At 39.2% G+C, this 19,460-nt stretch overlaps 1 protein-coding gene and 1 pseudogene across 9 annotated transcripts in view; both read right to left on the bottom strand.

Moving 5' to 3' along the window:
- Nucleotides 1–19,460, bottom strand: part of STRN3 (striatin 3) — a 113,833-nt gene that overhangs the window by 78,053 nt on the left and 16,320 nt on the right. The window contains exon 1 of one of the 9 annotated variants that reach the window (XM_073800576.1): nt 692–712. The exons of the other annotated variants lie outside the window; for them this stretch is intronic. The gene's annotated coding sequence lies outside the window, so the exon portion shown is untranslated. Of the gene's footprint in view, nt 1–691; nt 713–19,460 lie in introns of those variants that run through there. 9 annotated transcript variants of the gene reach the window in all.
- On the bottom strand, nt 846–17,674 carry LOC109548086 (heparan sulfate 2-O-sulfotransferase 1 pseudogene; annotated as a pseudogene).

Genomic DNA, 19,460 nt, shown 5'->3' with positions numbered 1-19,460 from the left:
AAGAATATACATGTATGTGTGTGTGTTTATAGATTTAAAACAATCTTTTTGCTGTAACCTGACACTAACAACATGGTAAATCAACTATACCTCAAAAAAATATATACACATATCTTTATAAGGTTTTTTGGTCAAATCAGGTCCACATGTTGCATTTGGTTATGTCTCTTAAGGGTGGAGAATATTAATACCATGGAAAATTGTTTTTAAGTGAAAAAAGGAACACAGGAATAGAAAATACAATGTTGAGATTGGTTCAAGGTGGCAGGGTAGAAGGATGTGCACCGGAACCACAACTAACTGCTGAGCAATCATTGACAGGAAGACACTGGAACTCACCAAAAAAGATATCCCACATCCAAAGACAAAGGAGAAGCCGCAATGAGATGGTAGGAGGGGGGCAATCACAATAAAATCACATCCCATAACTGGTGGGCGACTCACAAACCGGAAAACAATTATACCACAGAAGTCCACACACTGGAGTGAAGGTTCTGAGCCTCACGTCAGGCTTCCCAACCTGTAGGTCCGGCAACGGGAGGAGGAATTCCTAGAGAATCAGACATTGAAGGCTAGTGGGATTTGACTGCAGGACTTCGACAGGACTGGGGGAAACAGAGACTCCACTCCTGGAGGGCACACACAAAGTAGTGTGAGCATCAGGACCCAGGGGAGACTGAACCACACCTACCTGCTAGTGTTGGAGTGTCTCCTGCAGAGGCAGCGGGTGGCTGTGGCTCACCGTGGGGACAAGGACACTGGCAGCAAAGTTCTGGGAAGTACTCCTTGGTGTGAGCCCTCCCAGAGTCGGCCATTAGCCCAACCAAAGAGCCCAGGTAGGCTCCAGTGTTGGGTTGCCTCGGGCCAAACAACCAACAGGGAGGGAAGCCAGCCCCACCCATCAGCAGTCAAGCAGATTAAAGTTTTACTGAGCTCTGCCCACCAGAGCAACACCCAGCTCTACCCACCACCAGTCCCTCCCATCAGGAAACTTAAACAAGCCTCTTAGATAGCCTCATCAACCAGAGGGCAGACAGCAGAAGCAAAAAGAACTACAATCCTGGGCTTCCCTGGTGGCGCAGTGGTTGAGAGTCCACCTGCCGAGGTGAAACGAGTTTGTGCCCTGGTCCGGGAAGATCCCACATGCCACGGAGCGGCTGGGCCCATGAGCCATGGCTGCTGAGCCTGCGCGTCCGGAGCGTGTGCTCCGCAACAGGAGAGGCCACAACAGTGAGAGGCCCTCATATTGCAAAAAAAAAAAAAAAAAAACCAAAAAAACACTACAATCCTGCAGCCTGCGGAACAAAAACCACATACACAGAAAGATAGATAGACAAGATGAAAAGGCAGAGGGCTATGTACCAGATGAAGGAACAAGATAAAACCCCAGAAAAACAACTAAATGAAGTGGAGATAGGCAACCTTCCAGAAAAAGAATTCAGAATAATGATAGTGAAGATGATCCAGGACCTCGGAAAAAGAATGGAGGCAAAGATCGAGAAGATGGAAGAAATGTTGAACAATACAATACAGAGATGAACAATACAATAACTGAAATAAAAACTACACGAAAAGGAATCAATTGCAGAATAATTGAGGCAGAAGAACAGATAAGTAACCTGGAAGACAGAATGGTGGAATTCACTGCTGCAGAACAGAATAAAGAAAAAAGAATGAAAATAAGTGAAGACAGCCTAAGAGACCTCTGGGACAACATTAAACGCAACAACATTCGCATTATAGGGGTCCCAGAAGGAGGAGAGAGAGAAAGGACCTGAGAAAATATTTGAAGAGATTATAGTAGAAAACTTCCCTAACATGGGAAAGGAAATAGCCACCCAAGTCCAGGAATCACAGCAAGTCCCATACAGGATAAACCCAAGGAGAAACACGCCAGGACACACAGTAATCAAATTGGCAAAAATTAAAGACAAAGAAAAATTATTGAAAGCAACAAGGGAAAAACGACAAATAACATACAAGGGAACTCCCATAAGGTTAACAGCTGATTTCTCAGCAGAAACTCTACAAGCCAGAAGGGAGTGGCATGACATACTTAAAGTGATGAAAAGGGAAGAACCTACAACCAAGAGTACTCTACCTGGCAAGGATCTCATTCAGATTTGATGGAGAAACCAAAAGCTTTAGAGACAAGCAAAAGCTTTAGAGACAAGCAAAAGCTAAGAGAATTCAGCACCACCAAACCACCTCTACAACAACTGCTAAAGGAACTTCTCTAAGTGGGAAACACAAGAGAAGAAAAGGACCTGCAAAAACAAACCCAAAACAATTAAGGAAATGGTCATAGGAACATACATATCGATAATTACCTTAGACGTGAATGGATTAAATGCTCCAACCAAAGGACACAGGCTTGCTGAATGGATACAAAAACAAGACCCATCTATATGCTGTCTACAAGAGACCCACTTCAGACCTAGGGACACATACAGACTGAAAGTGAGGGGATGGAAAAAGGTATTCCATGCAAATGGAAATCAAAAGAAAGCTGGAGTAGCAATACTCATATCAGATAAAATAGACTTTAAAATAAAGAATGTTACAAGAGACAAGGAAGGACACTACATAATGATCAAGGGATCAATCCAAGAAGATATAACAAATATAAATATATATGCACCCCACATAGGAGCACCTCAATACATAAAGCAACTGCTAACAACTCTAAAAGAGGAAATGGACAGTAACACAATAAATAGTGGGGGACTTTAACACCTCACTTACACCAATGGACAGATCATCCAAAATGAAAATAAATAAGGAAACAGAAGCTTTAAATGACACAACAGACCAGATAGATTTAATTGATATTTATAGAACATTCCATCCAAAAACAGCAGATTACACTTTCTTCTCAAGTGCGCACAGAACGCTCTCCAGGATAGATCACATCCTGGGTCACAAATCAAGCCTCAGTAAATTTAAGAAAATTGAAATCATATCAAGCATCTTTTCTGACCACAACGCTACGAGACTACAAATCAATTACAGGGAAAAAAACATAAAAAACACAAACACACGGAGGCTAAACGTTACTAAATAACCAAGAGATCACTGAAGAAATCAAAGAGGAAATCAAAAGATACCTAGAGACAAATGACAATGAAAACAAGATGATCCATAACCTATGGGATGCAGCAAAAGCAGTTCTAAGAGGGAAGTTTATAGCTATACAAGCCTATCTCAAGTAACAAGAAAAATCTCAAGTAAACAATCTAACCTTACACCTAAAGGAACTAGAGAAAGAAGAACAAACAAAACCCAAAGTTAGCAGAAGGAAAGAAATCATAAAGATCAGAGCAGAAATAAATGAAATAGAAACAATGAAAATAGCAGAGATCAATAAAACTAAAAGCTGGTTCTCTTAGAATATAAACAAAATTGATAAACCTTTAGCCAGACTCATCAAGAGGAGGGAGGACTCAAATCAATAAAATTAAAAATGAAAAAGGATAAGTTAAAACAGACACTGCAGAAACACAAAGCATCCTAAGAGACTACTACAAGCAACTCTATGCCATTAAAATGGAAAACCTGGAAGAAATGGACAAATTCTTACAAAGGTATAACGTCCCAAGACTGAACCAGGAAGAAATAGAAAATATGAGCAGACCGATCACAAGTAATGAAACTGAGACTGTGAGATGCAGAAAAAGTTGTTGACAAAATTCAACAACCATTTATGATAAAAACTCTCCAGAAAGGAGGCACAGAGGGAACCTACCTCAACATAATAAAGGCCATATACAACAAACCCACAGCAAACACCATTCTCAACGGTGAAAAACTGAAAGCATTTCCTCTAAGATCAGGAACAAGACAAGGATGTCCACACTCGCCACTATTATTCAACATAGTTTTGGAAGTCCTAGCCACGGTAATCAGAGAAGAAAAAGAAATAAAAGGAATAAAAATTGGAAAAGAAGTAGTAAAACTGTCACTGTTTGCAGATGACATGATACTATACATAGAGAACCCTAAAGATGCCACTAGAAAACTACTAGAGCTGATCAATGAATTTGGTAAAGTTGCAGGATACAAAATTAACGCACAGAAATCTCTTGCATCCCTATACACTAACAACGAAAGATCAGAAAGAGAAATTAAGGAAACAATCCCATTCACCACTGCAACAAAAAGAATAAAATACCTAGGAATAAACCTACCTAAGGAGGTAAAAGACCTGTACTCAGAAAACTATAAGACACTGATGAGAGAAATCAAAGATGACACAAACAGATGGAGAGATATACCATGTTCTCGGATTGGAAGAATCAATACTGTGAAAATGACTATACTACCCAAAGCAATCTACAGATTCAATGCAATCCCTATCAAATTACCAGTGGCAGTTTTTACAGAATTAGAACAAAAAATCTTAAAATTTGTATGGAGACAGAGAAGACCCCAAACAAAGCAGTCTTGAGTGAAAAAAATGGAGCTGGAGAAATCAGACTCCCTGACTTCAGGCTACTACAAAGCTACAGTAATCAAGACAATATGGTACTGGCACAAAAACAGAAACATAGATCAATGGAACAGGACAGAAAGCCCAAAGATAAACCCACATACGTACGGTCAACTAATCTATGACAAAGGAGGCAAGGATATACAATGGAGAAAAGACAGTCTCTTCAATAAGTGGTGCTGGGAAAACTAGACAGCTACATGTAAAAGAATGAAATTATCCCTAACACCATACACAAAAATAAACTCAAAATGGATTAGAGACCTAAATGTAAGAGTGGACAATATAAAACTCTTACAGGAAAACATAGGAAGAACACTCTTTGACATAAATCACAGCAAGATCTTTTTTGATCCACCTCCTAGCTTAACGGAAATAAAAACAAAAATAAACAAATGGGATCTAATGAAACTTAAAAGCTTTTGCACAGCAAAGGGAACTACAAACAAGACGAAAAGACAACCCTCAGAATGGAAAAAAATATTTGTAAACAAATCAACGGACAAAGGATTAATCTCCAAAATATATAAACAGCTCATGCAGCTCCATATTAAAAAAACAAACAACCCAATCCAAAAATGGGCAGAAGACCTAAACAGACATTTCTCCAAAGACATACAGATGGCCAAGAAGCACATGAAAAGCTGCTCAACATCACTAATTATTAGAGAAATGCAAGTCAAAACTACAATGAGGTATCAACCTCACACCAGTTAGAAAAGGTATCATCAGAAAATCTAGAAACAACAAGTGCTGGAGAGGATGTGGAGAAAAGGGAACTCTCTTGCACTGCTGGTGGGAATGTAAATTGATACAGCCACTATGGAGAACAGTATGGAGGTTCCTTAAAAAACTAAAATAGAATTACCATATGACCCAGCAATCCCACTACTGGGCATATACCCAGAGAAAACCATAATTCAAAATGACACATGCACCCCAATGTTCACTGCAGCACTATTTACAATAGCCAGGTCATGGAAGCAACCTAAATGCCCATCGACAGATGAATGGATAAAGAAGATGTGGTACATATATAGGATGGAATATTACTCAGCCATGAAAAGGAATGAAATTGGCTCATTTGTAGATATGTGGGTGGATCTAGAGACTGTCATATAGAGAGAAGTCAGAAAGAGAAAAACAAATATCGTATATTAAAGCATGTATGTAGAATCTAGAAAAATGGTACAGATGAGCTGGTTTGCAGGGTAGAAATAGAGATACAGACGTCAAGAACAAACGTATGAACACCGAGGGGGGAAAGCGGTGGGGTGTTGGGGGGGTGGGGGTGGGATGAATTGGGAAATTGGGATTGACATATATACACTAATATATATAAAACAGATAACTAATAAGAACCTACTATATAAAAAATAAATTAAATAAAACTCAAAAATTCAAAAAAAAGCGTAAAAATAAAACCACTGCTTAAAAAAAAGAGAAAATACAATGTTGAGTGGAAAAAAAAATCTGGACATTTACCGTAAAATTAGTTAAAATGTAAAAACAGACGAAATAATCTGTGATGTAGAAGTCAGAATAGTAGTTACTTCTAGGGGCTGGCGGGAGAGACTAAGTGAAAACGAGGTGGACACATATAGGGCACTGGCAATATTATCTTGATTTGAGTGGTATTTACATTGGTGTATAATTTGTAAAAATTCATCAAGTTATATACTTAAAATTGGAGTACTTTACTAAGTGGATGTTATACTTCAATTTACAAGTTCAGGCAAAAATACATTAAAAGTATCACTCTCACATACATACCCGAATGCCAAAATACTAATAATGGTTATCTCTGGGTGGTGAGATAAGCAATTTTCATTTTCTTTTCTAGGCTTTTCTATAGTCCCCCCAATTAAAAGAAAAATATTTTAAAATGAAGAATGTTGCTATTGAAAATTCCCTGGCCGTCCAGTGGTTAGGACTCGGCGCTTTCACTGCAGTGGCCTGGGTTCAATCCCTTTCTGAGAATTAAGATCCTGTAAGCCGCAGCATGGCCGGAAAAAAAAAAAAAAAGAATGTTGCTATCAATTTTAACATCCCCTCTAAACATTCATTAATCTTCTCTCTTCTCACACTGATAAACATATGCATAATTTTTTCTTCCACACAATTTGTCCTCCTGCTGGATTTCAGGTTTTGAACAGCCCTGTTACTAGTTAAATGAGTATTAAAATCCAACTTTTGACCCCTGGCTAAGGAAATATAGACCTTATATTTACACTCTGCATAATATATAGTTGTCTAAGTGCAATGCGCTTGTGTAAGCATGGGAGATACATGCGCACACACACACACACACACACACACACACACACACACACACACACACCCTTATTCTCAACTCAGCAACCAGTGCACTCCTCCCCACAAAAAGCCAGACACATCACTTATGCTCAAAATTCTGCCATGGCTACCCATCTTACCCAGAATAAAAGCCCAAATCCTTATGATGGCCAACAAAGTCCTAATTGTCTGGTCCTTTTTACATCTCAGGTATCCTTTCCCACCACTCTTCCCCGGTGGACTTCACTCCACCTTAACCACATGGGTCATCTTGCTAGTTCCTGAATCCATCAAGCACGCACCTATTTGCCTTGGGGCCTTTTCCACTAACAGCAATGCCAGTGAGTTCTTCCTTCACACAAATTAACTCCATTACCAAAACTTTGCTCAAATGTCCTCTTCTCAGTGACACCTATCCTAACTATCCTCTTAAAAATTACAAACTGTTCCACATCCCCATATACTCTTTTTAAAAAATTTTCTTTATTTATTTATTTATGGCTGCGTTGGGTCTTTGTTGTTGCGCGTGGGCTTTCTCTAGTTGCAGTGAGTAGGGGCTATTCTTCTTTGCGGTGCACAGGCTTCTCATTGCGGTGGCTTCTCTTGCTGCGGAGCACGGGCTCCAGGCGTGTGGGCTTCAGTAGTTGTGGCGCACGGGCTTAGTTGCTCCGTGGCTTGTGGGATCTTCCCGGACCAGGGCTCGAACCCATGTTCCCTGCATTGGCAGGGGATCCTTAACCACTGCGCCACCAGGGAAGCCCTCCCCATATACTCTTAATTGCCCTAACCCTCCTCTACTTTATTCTCTTACCACAACGCTTAATCACTTTCTAACAAAAATCTCTTCTTTATCTATTCATACAGTTTCTCAACAATTTATTTACATGTTATTGCTTGTTTCCTCCCACCCTCAGACCCCACAAGAATCTAAGTTTCATGAGAGCAGGAATATTTGATTGTTTAGTTCATGGTTATATCCCAAGCATTTAGAACAGTGTGTGGCAACTAGCAGGCCAGGAAGAAAGGGCGGGGGGCGGGGGGGGGACAGGTGGAGGGGTGAGGAAGGAAGGAAAGAAAAAAAAGTCCAGTGGAAAGTTTAATGACATACATATAGATTAAAATTAGAAGGAAAATGGTGGTGACAAACGATATCTTATTAAGATTATAAATTAAAATTAGTGAAATATCTCAATTGAGATATTGAGTACTCACTCAGTAAAACTTCTATACTCAGCTGAATTCATCACAATTATTTTCATACACATTTATATTCCCCTATTATATAATAATGTGAGTAAACTACAAGTTGTGCCTGACCCCAAAACAGGTATTTATCTACAATTAGATTTATCGAGTAGATCTTACCAGGTAGATCATGACTAGTCCATCATAAATACTTAAACTCTACTAAATAGCAATCTGCCAAAATTTCAACTTACAAAACAAATTAGCAGGTTTTTCATTACAAGATTCACTACAGAATTTTTTTCAAGAGTTAGAACATTCAAAAGAATTCAATATAGCATGAGAAATAGAGTGAATCTTTGAAGACTGAAATTATCATAACTTCCTCCCAGGAGTCAATGGCATCAAACCCTTTATTCAGAAGAAACCTAATTCCTATTATTATAATTTATAATATTTTTCTTCTACACAAGAAAATCTCCCCTTTCCTCCTTCCTTGCCTACACACACACATATATTAATATGACTGCACATTCATTAAAACTTTCATAAAGTTTTAAGTATGTACTTTTAGGTAGCCCAACATCAACTTAGAACTCTGAAGAAAGACATTCTCAAACTTCAATAATATACAGACCCCTTAAAAAAGGAGAATCGTTCCTGCAGTTTCCAGTTATTTACAAAAGTTGTAATCCTAACGTTATTTAAACCTATGCAAACACAAACTTTTTAAAAATTAATTTTTATCACAGTATAGTTGATAAACATAAACCTTTAAGTAAACTCTTTATGCACACAGATCTTATATAAATACAGAAAGTCAGATAAACCAAAAACCAAATACAAAACTTCTAAATAAAATTCAATTTAACACGAACACTTAAAAAATAAATGGCATGGTTTTGCTGAATAAATCTCTGCTCACAACACAAAAATGGCACTAACTGAACCACCATAAGCTTCCTTTAAGATTGGAATGCCTGTACTACTAAATGGTAATAAGGCAGGTAAATTTTTCTCAGTTTCACATTATTATGAAACATTAATTCCTGATGCTAAAAAAGCATTTGGTCTTCAGTTAACTCAAAAGCATCTTATTCATTAAGACTAGTACTTCTATTCTTTTCCTTAATATTAGTCCCTAACAATCAAAACAGTAACACTTGGCACCACCAAAAACTAACACATATTCTAACCCCAGCATCAAGTGAAAGTATTCAATTATGACTCAGGTGATCCAGAACATGTTTAAGATAATCTACCATTGAAAATAAAACACTAAATTTTAAAATTGTAGAGCACTTTCAGACCTCATTTGATAATCATATGTTTACTGTATGATCCTGCCAGCAAATAGTGAAGAGTTTCCATTATCTGATAACCCATAGTCATCAGGAAGAAGTTTCCAAAGATAACTGTGGAATCATCTTCCAGAAAGGTTAAAAATAAATCAGATTCATCTGTCCAAAATGATTTCAGGACTGATGAAAATGATATACTCCAAAAGTTGGCTTTATTATTATTGCTGTTGTCATCACTGAAGCATCTGCATACTGTTTACCATGGTTCCCAGGAGCAACAAAATGACTTTAAAAGCCATAAAGAAACTCTTGCTCAGTTTCAGAACCCTAATACTCTTTTCTTCGAAACTATTGTAAGAAACTAAGATAAGGAATACTGATAAAAGGATACTAGTCGGGAGTTTGGAGACCTACATTCGAATCCTCACTTGTCACTAACTAGCTTTATAACCCCTTAGCTCACTCATTCTCAGCTTACTCATTTGTCAAATAAGAGGGCTGAATTAGATGTCTTCTTAAGATCTGCTAGTTGTAAATTTCAACCACTAAGATTAGCATTTCAGAATTCTATGATGACACTTCTGATATTAAAATGACACAAATCAAAACTAAAATAGCTCAGTTTTTCAAAAATGCCTTAGGAAAAAATTGTCCATCTTATTATGAGTAAAAATGTATATAGTTCTTAAAAGAATTCTATTTTACAGCTTTCTCATGAGAAAAAACTTATTCATTAAAGTTACAATTTAAAAAAATTTTAGAAGAAAATTGTAATTAGAAGAACTCACATAAAGCTATGTAGCAGACACTGATGTGCTATCCAGACCTCCCTTCAGAAATGAAGGATTTATTGTCCAGCTGCTGTCAAACAGCCTTCACCTGTCAGGCCTTTTCAGGAATTGCCTCAGCTAAAGACAGCTGCATGCCCTAGCAGCCTTCACGGAGGGACTGATCAAAACAGGCGTATAAGGGCCCAGCACCCTGTCACAATTTTGGACAACTCCACAGGTTATCGCAGCTTCAGAGTTTCTCAAGGGGGCAACAGTGGCTTTTGTTGATAATACATTACAGCCCAATTTACCCCTTCTGCTTCCTTTCCATTCCTTCTACAGATGTTGATCCTAAGAACATTTCTGCATGCTAATCATAGTTAGCCTACCCAGGGACCCAACTTGCAGCCACTGGTGTTGAGAATGGTCCAAGAAAATAGGCTCTAAAATGAAGTTTTGGAGTTGGATCACCATCCACGTAGCCAGGCAGCTGGCAAAGGACACTATCACTGGTGATGATAGAACAGAAACCGAGCACAAACTGGCAGTGCAATGGCTAAAAGTTCCATTGTTGGTAAACTGGGTAGTTATCCAGTGGAAGAGAATGCAGATGTTGGCAAACTTTTTTTTTTTTTTCCACAGGACCAGATAGTATTTCATATTCTGCTTTGATGTTTTTGTTTTACAACTCTTTAAAAATAGGGCATGACAAAAACAGGCAGACACAAGAGTGGGTTTGGCCAGCAAGCCATAGTTTGCCGAACCCTGAACTTTAAAGGTGCAGTGTATCAGATATTTGAGAAATGTAAGGAAAACAGTAATTATAAAGACCATGAAACTGGGTTGCTGTTGCTTTAAAAGCAATTGACTCTTTGGAAAAATATAACAAGAGGTTAAAATGAGTGATAGGGAATTAAAAACTAAATGTGAAAAAGCCAGAAGTTTCTTTGGTAGCATAAAATCTTTAAAAGCAGGAGGCCACAAAAGGCTAAGGGCCAAGACTTAATTGTAAGAGTGGCAGGGCTCCAAAGAAAGTTAAAGTCTCAATCTGGATAAGTCTGCTATGCCAAGGTTAAGGCCTGCATAGGAAAAGAGAACACATTGGAACCCTGAAAAAATGGGATAGAGAGATGGGTTGATTAACCTGAAAATTCTCAATCCCCAGTCTCCTTGAGCCCTCTGAGCTTGGAGAAGGAATCCACACATCCTTATTAAGTGCAACTGTTATTCTCATCAGCAAGAATTACCAAGTAAAGACCTCTGAAATTCTCTCCTTCATAAAAGCAATGAGAACACTGGCAAAAGCTGGGAGAATCAACTTTTTCAGAACTCTGAAAATTACAAAGAATTGAAGCAATCTGGGGAATGTTTATTCACCAAATAATGGCTGAATCTTGGTAACAACAGCAAGCTTTGTGGTGTTTAATTTACCCTATTTCCATTCTACCCCTTCCTACTTCTGTGAAAACCAACAGCCTGCAGTCATAGTGAATGTCAACAGCCACTGGGCGGGAGAGCAGAACAGGATTGGATCTTCTTAAAAGTCCCACTCCCAGAGAACTGTCATTATTTGACATGTCTGGTAGTTCCTTGGAAGACTCTACTACTACCAAAGTTGTCTTTATGTGGCCTGACTCTGAACTCATCCAGAGCAAACAGCCTTCTTTCTGGTCAAAAACAGTCAGAAGCAACTGTCAAACACTGCAGCTGCCTGAGATTATGGACAATATTTGGGGCAAACAATAGCATAATTAAAAAGCTTAAAAAGAAAAGCTGGGGAATGAGATGTCCGTGGGGGCTTTGGAAAGCTCCAATATACTCCTGGGAATCCACACTCACACATAACCTGTGTACCTTCTCAGGAAAGACCTGAGAAAGCCCTAAACTCTCACCTCTGGCTAACCTTTAGGCTCTGCACAAGCAAGAAAAGAAAGCTAAGACAGAGTTGTAAATTGCCTAGCTGAGTGTTGAAGGCATGTCTCAACATACACATAGAGCCCCTTAGCAAAGACTGGAAGATTTACATGTTTCAGGCATCCAAGGAAACCTATGTCTATTCATTACTTTAACCACTAAGCTAACTGAGCAGAGACTTTAGTGACCACACAGAACAACAGAAAAACGGAGTTTACAGTATTAGTACCAAAAAAGTCACATAAATAAATAAAGAGATAATCAATCAATCTTGGGGAGAGGAGAAAACCTGATTTGTACAGTTGCTACATTATTTAAAAATGTCCAGTTGGCAAAAAATTAAAAGCATGCAAAGAAAGAGAAAGTACAGTCTAAACACACACACACACACACACACACACACACACACACAAAGGTGGTGGGCTCATGCAGCAATATCCCTGAGGAAGCCCAGATATTGAACTTACTAGACCAAGACTTTAAATCAGTTAATTTAAGTTTGTTAAAACAACTAAAGCAGGATATGAGAGCAATGTCTCACCCAAATTGACAATCTCAAGAGACAAAAATTATTTTCTAAAAAAGATCAAATAGAAATTATAGATTTGAATAATATAGTAATAAAATAAAAAATTCAATAGAGGGGCTCAATAGTACATACGAGCAGGCAGAAGAAAGAATCAGCAAACTTGAAAATAAGTCAACTGAGATCAGCCAGTCTCAGGAAGAATAAAGAATGAAAAAAAAAAAAGATCAGAGACTCAGAAATCTGTGGGACACCATTAAGCACACCAACATACACATAAGGAAGAAGAGACAGAGAAAAGGATAGAGTATTTGAAGAAATTAAGGCCAAAAATTTCCTAAATTTGAAAAACACATTAATCTACACATCCAAGAGGCTCAAAAAACTTCAGGAGGATAAACTCAAAGGCATCCCACACTGACACACGTTAACTGTTGAAAGCTAACAAAAAAGAGAAAAAAGCGACTCATCACAAATAAAGGATCCTTTCAAGATCAACAGCTGATTTCTCATCAGAAACCATGGAGGCAATGGGATGATATGCTCAAAGTGGTGTGGAAAAAAAAGACTGTCAACCAGTAATTCCATATCCAACAAGACTATCCTTCAGAATTGCAGGAGACATTCCTGATCAACAAAACTGAGTAAGCTGTTACTAGTAGACTTGCCCTAAAAGAAATACTAAGAGGAGCACTTCAGCTGAAATGAAATAACACTAAACAGTAATTCAAATCCATATGAAAAATACAGAGCACCAGTACAAGTAACTTCATAGGTAACTATTAAAAACAGTATACATGTATTTGTTTTTCTCTTTTTTTCCTATCTTATTTAAAACACAAAAACATCAAGCAATAATTAGAAAGATGGTTGGTAAGTATACAATGGATAAAGATGTAACTTGCAGGATAACAACACAAAGGAGGGGGAAGGGAATGGAGCTTTATAGAAAAAAGTTTTTATATGCTATTGTAATTGAATTGGTATTCAAACTAGATAAAATGGTAATGACAACCCCCAGAACCATGACTAAGAAAATAACAACAAAAACACAGTAAAAGGGGACTTCCCTAGTGGTCCAGTGGTAAAGAATGTGCCTTGCAATGCAGAGGACGTGGGTTGGATCCCTGGTCAGGGAACCAAGATCCCACATTCCAGGGGGCAACTAAGCCCGTGAGCCACAACTATTGAGCTGGCGCACCTCAACTAGAGCCCAAGTGCCGCGAACCACAGAACCAACATGCTCTGGAACCCGTGTGCCACAACTACAGAGCCCACATGCCCTGGAACCTGCAAGCCACAACTAGAGAAAAGAAAACCCACACGCCACAATGAGAGAAGCCCGCGCACCACAATGAAAGATCCTGCATGCCTCAACGAAGATCCCATGTGCCACAACTAAGACCCAACGCAGCCAAAATTTAAAAAATAAATAAATCTTTAAAAAAAATACAGTAAAAGAACAACAAGGAAATTAAAATGGTACGTTAAAAGATATCTGTTTAATACAAAAGAAAGCAGTTAAGAAGGAAGGGAGAAACAAAGGTACCTAATCTCAGCAGTGACGTCTTCCCCAAGGAACCTTTGAAATAGTAATCTCTTACACACAGATCCACTCCTTATCACTCTTCTCTCTGCTTTACTTTCCTCTATAGCACTTATCCTCATCTGACAAACCTTTCTTTCACTTATCCCCTTTCCTCTATAGCACTTAACCCTACCTAACAAACTTTTCTTTCACTTATCCTCTTTCCTCTATAGCACTTATCCCTATCTGACAAACAAAATTTTCTTCCTCGACCCACTAGAATTTAACCTTAATGAGGGCAGTTTTACTTTATTTATAGCTTTATCCTCAGTGCCCCCCACACACCTACTGAGTGCTCAATAAACACCCAATAAATGAACAACCAGTAGAGATAAGCCTTACACGAAATGTCTCCCATTTTAAGAGTGGCCCAAGAAAACCAATATATGTCTACATGTACAATTTGTAGATTTAGTAGCAGGAATATAAAGAACTCCCCATCTGATAGGTTTGCTATTTTCTCTGTTAAGTAGGAGATAAAGACATCCTGCTGAGTCAGAGGGGGAGGTGGTGTTGTTGAAGATTTACAGAGAGTATCTAGCCCTGCACATTTTTGTTGAAATTAGTATCTAAATCAAATTCTGATATTATTGGGCACGGCTGCCTTAAATCAGCAGTCATGTGATTTCATGTAAAACTGTACACCAAAATTTCATGCATTCTTATAACTTAAAACAAAAAGTGTTCACACTTTAGAAGGATCAGTAAAAAGAAATGAATGTGTAGAACTCAGTTTGAAAAGAGTGCCACACTAGATGAAGAGTTTATAAAATATATCAATTTTTTTTCCACTGAGAAGATATTTATTAAACACAAATTTATATCAAGATTAACTTTTTTCAGGGCTTCTCTGGTGGCGCAGTGGTTGAGTCCGCCTGCCGATGCAGGGGACACGGGTTCATGCCCTGGTCTGGGAAGATCCCACATGCCGCGGACTGGCTGGGCTCGTGAGCCATGGCCAATGCTGAGCCTGCGCTCCGCAACGGGAGAGGCCACAACAGTGAGAGGCCAAACAGATTAACTTTTTCAACCAGCTTTTAAGTGGACCTTTTCTTTGTCAAAAAAACGAATGGTATGAAACTATATGTTAAAGATGTTTCCATGATACCTTACATTTATATAGCACATTAGTTTTCAAAGTGCTTTCACATGCCATCTCATTTAATCCTCACAACACCCCTGTGAGGTAGGTACAGCAGGTATTATCATCCTCATATCAGGATGAGGAAACTGAGGCTGAGAGAGGTTAAGTGACTCGCCTGAGATCACACAGCTGATAAGTGGCAGAGCCAGGACAAGAAATCAAGTTTTCTGACTCCTCATCCAGTACTCTTTCCACTATAACTACTGCCCCCAAATATGAATAATGTACTGCATATCAAAATTGAAAGGTTATTGAAGTTCATTTCAGTGATACCTTAACAGTAAAGTTAAATGAGAAATACGAGAACAGTAGGTCTGATGGTTTTACCTGACATAATAAAACTGGTGCAAAACCACTTTTGTCTAATTACTTATAACCTTTTGGTCCAAATACATAAAATATGCAATATTTACAGCATTTTCCTTTTTTTTTGTAAATACAATGCTTTAAAATACATTATAAAGCACCTTAGTTAAAACAGTCTACAAGTAAAAGTACAGAAGAAGTAGAAAAATCCTACCCATACCAGAGCTCACTAACGGAGTTATAATATGGACTCACCAATACCTCAGTTTATACCTTTACAAATAATGGATTGAGAAACAAATACTAAACTTATTTTTCTGATATTCATGTGTGGAAGCCTTAACCAAAACTTCAGGCAATGTCAACATTCTTTGACGTGTTTCCCCAATCTTAGATATTGGAGAGACAGGAATGAGAAATACTGCTTTGATTCTTTTTACAGTATTAATAATGGTTTAAATTGATTTTTAACACTAATAATCATTTTTTAAAGAAAATTAAAATGACCTACATAAATAAGGGCAGTTCCAACTACAGCAGAAACATTCTTAGCAAACTTGATCAAACATTTCAATAAATTTCATGGGACGTGATTCACAAAAACAAAGTACACACTGCCAAACAGTTAGTAACACTATCCAGTTGTGGTGTATAATGCAAATCTCCAGATGAAGGTGGAAGCAGCAAATGGATTCATCTTCATTCATGGTTAGTTGAAAAAAATGCTTTATCAAAAACAGTATCAGAACTTTTTCTGAAACTGTATTTCAGTATTTAGCCTTCAATTAGACCTGCTATGTGTTTATTTTAGGTGATGTGTAGGTTGTGTCCAAACAGGAGGTTGTAACTCCCACCAAAATTTAACCAGGAAAAAAAAAAAAGGCTGAAACTTAAACTTCCTAGACCACTGACATATCAGCCAGAATCTACTTCCTTGACATCACTGTCTGTATTCTAACTCGGTTTAATACAAACTGTCTTATACACCCATCAGCAATCCAAGTTGTGGAGCTGAGAACTAAGGTGAAGACAGTCAAAGTTGTAGTTCAAGAATCTAACTGCCACACCTTGTACTCAGTTCGATTTAGGGTAAATCTTTTCATAGAAAAAGTTCTGTGCAAGGATGCAGAGGTCTCCATCTTTTTTTTGTACAGCATGGGCTCTGATAAATTGGAACTGCTTTAGTGCCAACTCATAGAACTCTTTCTCCATTTTCCAAATGTCAGACTGCTGTAGTTTTGCAATGGTTTGTTTAGTAGGGAGTTTCTTCTCTGTGGTTTTCCTAAGGTGAGATTTCTTTCCTGTATGATAGCGTTCTGTAGCACCCCTGAAGAACCAGGGCGAAGCTGCCTCCAATAACGTGATAAAATCTTCAAGCTCTTCAGTAACTCCCACCAGAAACTATTCATTAACTAGGTTATATTTGGCTTGATCCATAGCCCACCTGCTTCCTACATTCCAAAATTCTGAGCTGTGGTCACAGAAGAATGGGATTTGAAGCCAGAGCTTCTCTGGAGCACAGTCTGAGCTCCCCTCAGCTACACATTCATCAAAGGTTTTTTTGTCCCCTTGTTTTTGTCTTCTTAACCCCAGTCTATAACCGTCTCCAAATCTCAGAAAGAGTAAGAAACTAGCCTCTCAATAGGATCCCGTATGACATTAATGTAAATTGGCTTCTTCTTCACACCAAATTTTGCAAAATCCAAAATAGAAAGGTGCCTATGATAAAACCCTGGTTTCATCTCTTTCCAGGAAGTTATATTCTTTACAAAGCACACCTGATCTTGCAGTGGCATTACTGGATTATTGTTGGTAGTGTTGATGTGAAGAACATGGTATTTATTCTTTACACATAGATCATAAGCAATATTGGTAAAAGAGGTGCTTGCAGTTTTGGGGACTCTGTTATAAATGACCACCATGTCCTCTTCTTCATCTAAAGCTGCATCTTGCTAAGGGCTATCCATCGCATGTTGCTGCTCAATCTCTCGAACTTCATGTCTTGCAATAGCCCTTTCTAGCTTCAACTGGGACTCCTCCAGTTTCTGGATCTGGTTCTCCAAGAAAAGCATTGCCACTGCGAAGGCCACCATCATCAGCAGCTGCAACTTGGACGGCATCATCCTGAGGAGCCCCGGGAAACCTGCTGCTCGCAATCAAGACATACCGCAGGGGGCGGGGATAGGGGCCCAGGAGGCAAGGGAGATGCCGGGAGGAGCCCACCGAGCCAGAGAAAGGCAAGGAGAGCGCGAGAGCAAGAGAACCACCGAAGCGACCCCCCTTCTCGCCTCCCCAGCCCCCCGCCCCCAGGCGCCAGCACCTACACCGCCGGTACTGCTTCTCCTCGGCCGAGGAGGCCTACGCCACGGCTGCCCCCACAAAAGCCCGCGCAGCAAACACAGCGCAAAGCGGCTGCCCGGCTCTCGCCTCCCTCTACTGCCTCAGTCCCCGACCCCCGCGCCCGCCTGCCTGCCCACCTCCCTCTCTTCCTTCCTTCCCTCCCTCCCTCCCTCCTTTGCTCGCGGCCACGCTCTGCTCTCCTCCACCAGTGCTTCGGCTGCAGCTGCACCGTCCTTGGCCCCTGGATATATCAATTCTATTAACAAGTAAAAATCAGTTATATCAATAGAAGTGAAAACAGAGTCTTGAAGAGGTATCTGTACACCCATGTTTTAGCAGGATTATTCACAATAGCTAAAAAGTGGAAGCAACCCAACTGTCCATCAGCTGACAAACGGGTAAGCAAACTGTGGTAATGCATATAATGGAATATTATTCACCCTTAAAAAGGGAGGAAATTTTGACACACGCTGAAACATGGATGAACTTTGAGGACATAATGGTAAATAAAATAAACCAGTCGCAAAAAGACAAATACTGAATTATTTCACTTACATGAGGTACCCAGAGTAATCAAATTCACAGAGACACAAAGTAGAACGATGCTTACCAGGGACTAATGGGACAGGGGATAGTTATTGTTTAATATGTATAGAATTTCAGTTTTATAGCATGAAAAGAGTTTTGGAGATGGACTGTGGTGATGGTTGCACAATATGAATGTACTTAATACCACTAAAGTGTATACTTAAAATTAATTAAGATGGGGCTTCCCTGGTGGTGCAGTGGTTGAGAGTCCACCTGCCGATGCAGGGGACACAGGTTCATGCCCCGGTCCGGGAAGATCCCACATGCCGCGGAGCGGCTGGGCCCGTGAGCCATTGCCGCTGAGCCTGCGCGTCCGGAGCTTGTGCTCTGCAATGGGAGAGGCCACAACAGTGAGAGGCCCGCATACCACAATTAAAAAAAAAAAATTAAGATGGTAAATTTTGTTGTGCATTTTACCACAATAAAAAACTGGGGTGGGGGGGGGGGAAGGGACTTCCCTGGTGGCACAATGGTTAAGTCTCTGAGCTCCCAATGCAGGGGGCCCGGGTTCAATCCCTGGTCAGGGAACTAGATCCCAAATGCATGCCACAACTAAGAGTTCGCATGCCACAACCAAGGAGCCAGTGAGCCACAACTAAGACGTGGCACAACCAAATAAATTTAAAAAAAAAAACTGGGGGGTAAAGTCAGTTATTTTAATATGTATTAAAGGGCAGTATAAATGACATACTGTTACTTTTAAAAGGAAAAAAAACAACTTTTTTCTTTAGAGACTGAATTTAAATAAAAAGAAATTTATACCAGATGCCATATATTTGTTTATACCAGACGCACAACAGAAGCTAAAGGTCTGACATACCATTGGCTTAGAGAAGGGGACTTAAAAAAAAAACTGAACCTGGTTTACAAAAACTAGTATTTAAGGACACCAGAAACAGTGAAAACAACAGCACAGAACTAAAGGACACTACAAACCAGAAAGATACAGTATGGCTACAGGAATAACTGAAGAAAAGTCAAGGAGCTAAAATTTATGTAAGGCTGGTAAACTGG

This window comes from Tursiops truncatus, chromosome 2 (genome assembly GCF_011762595.2).
Source record: "Tursiops truncatus isolate mTurTru1 chromosome 2, mTurTru1.mat.Y, whole genome shotgun sequence".
NCBI lineage: Eukaryota > Metazoa > Chordata > Mammalia > Artiodactyla > Delphinidae > Tursiops > Tursiops truncatus.
The sequence above is the reverse complement of the archived record's forward strand: the minus strand, read 5'-3'. Positions and strand labels throughout refer to the sequence as shown.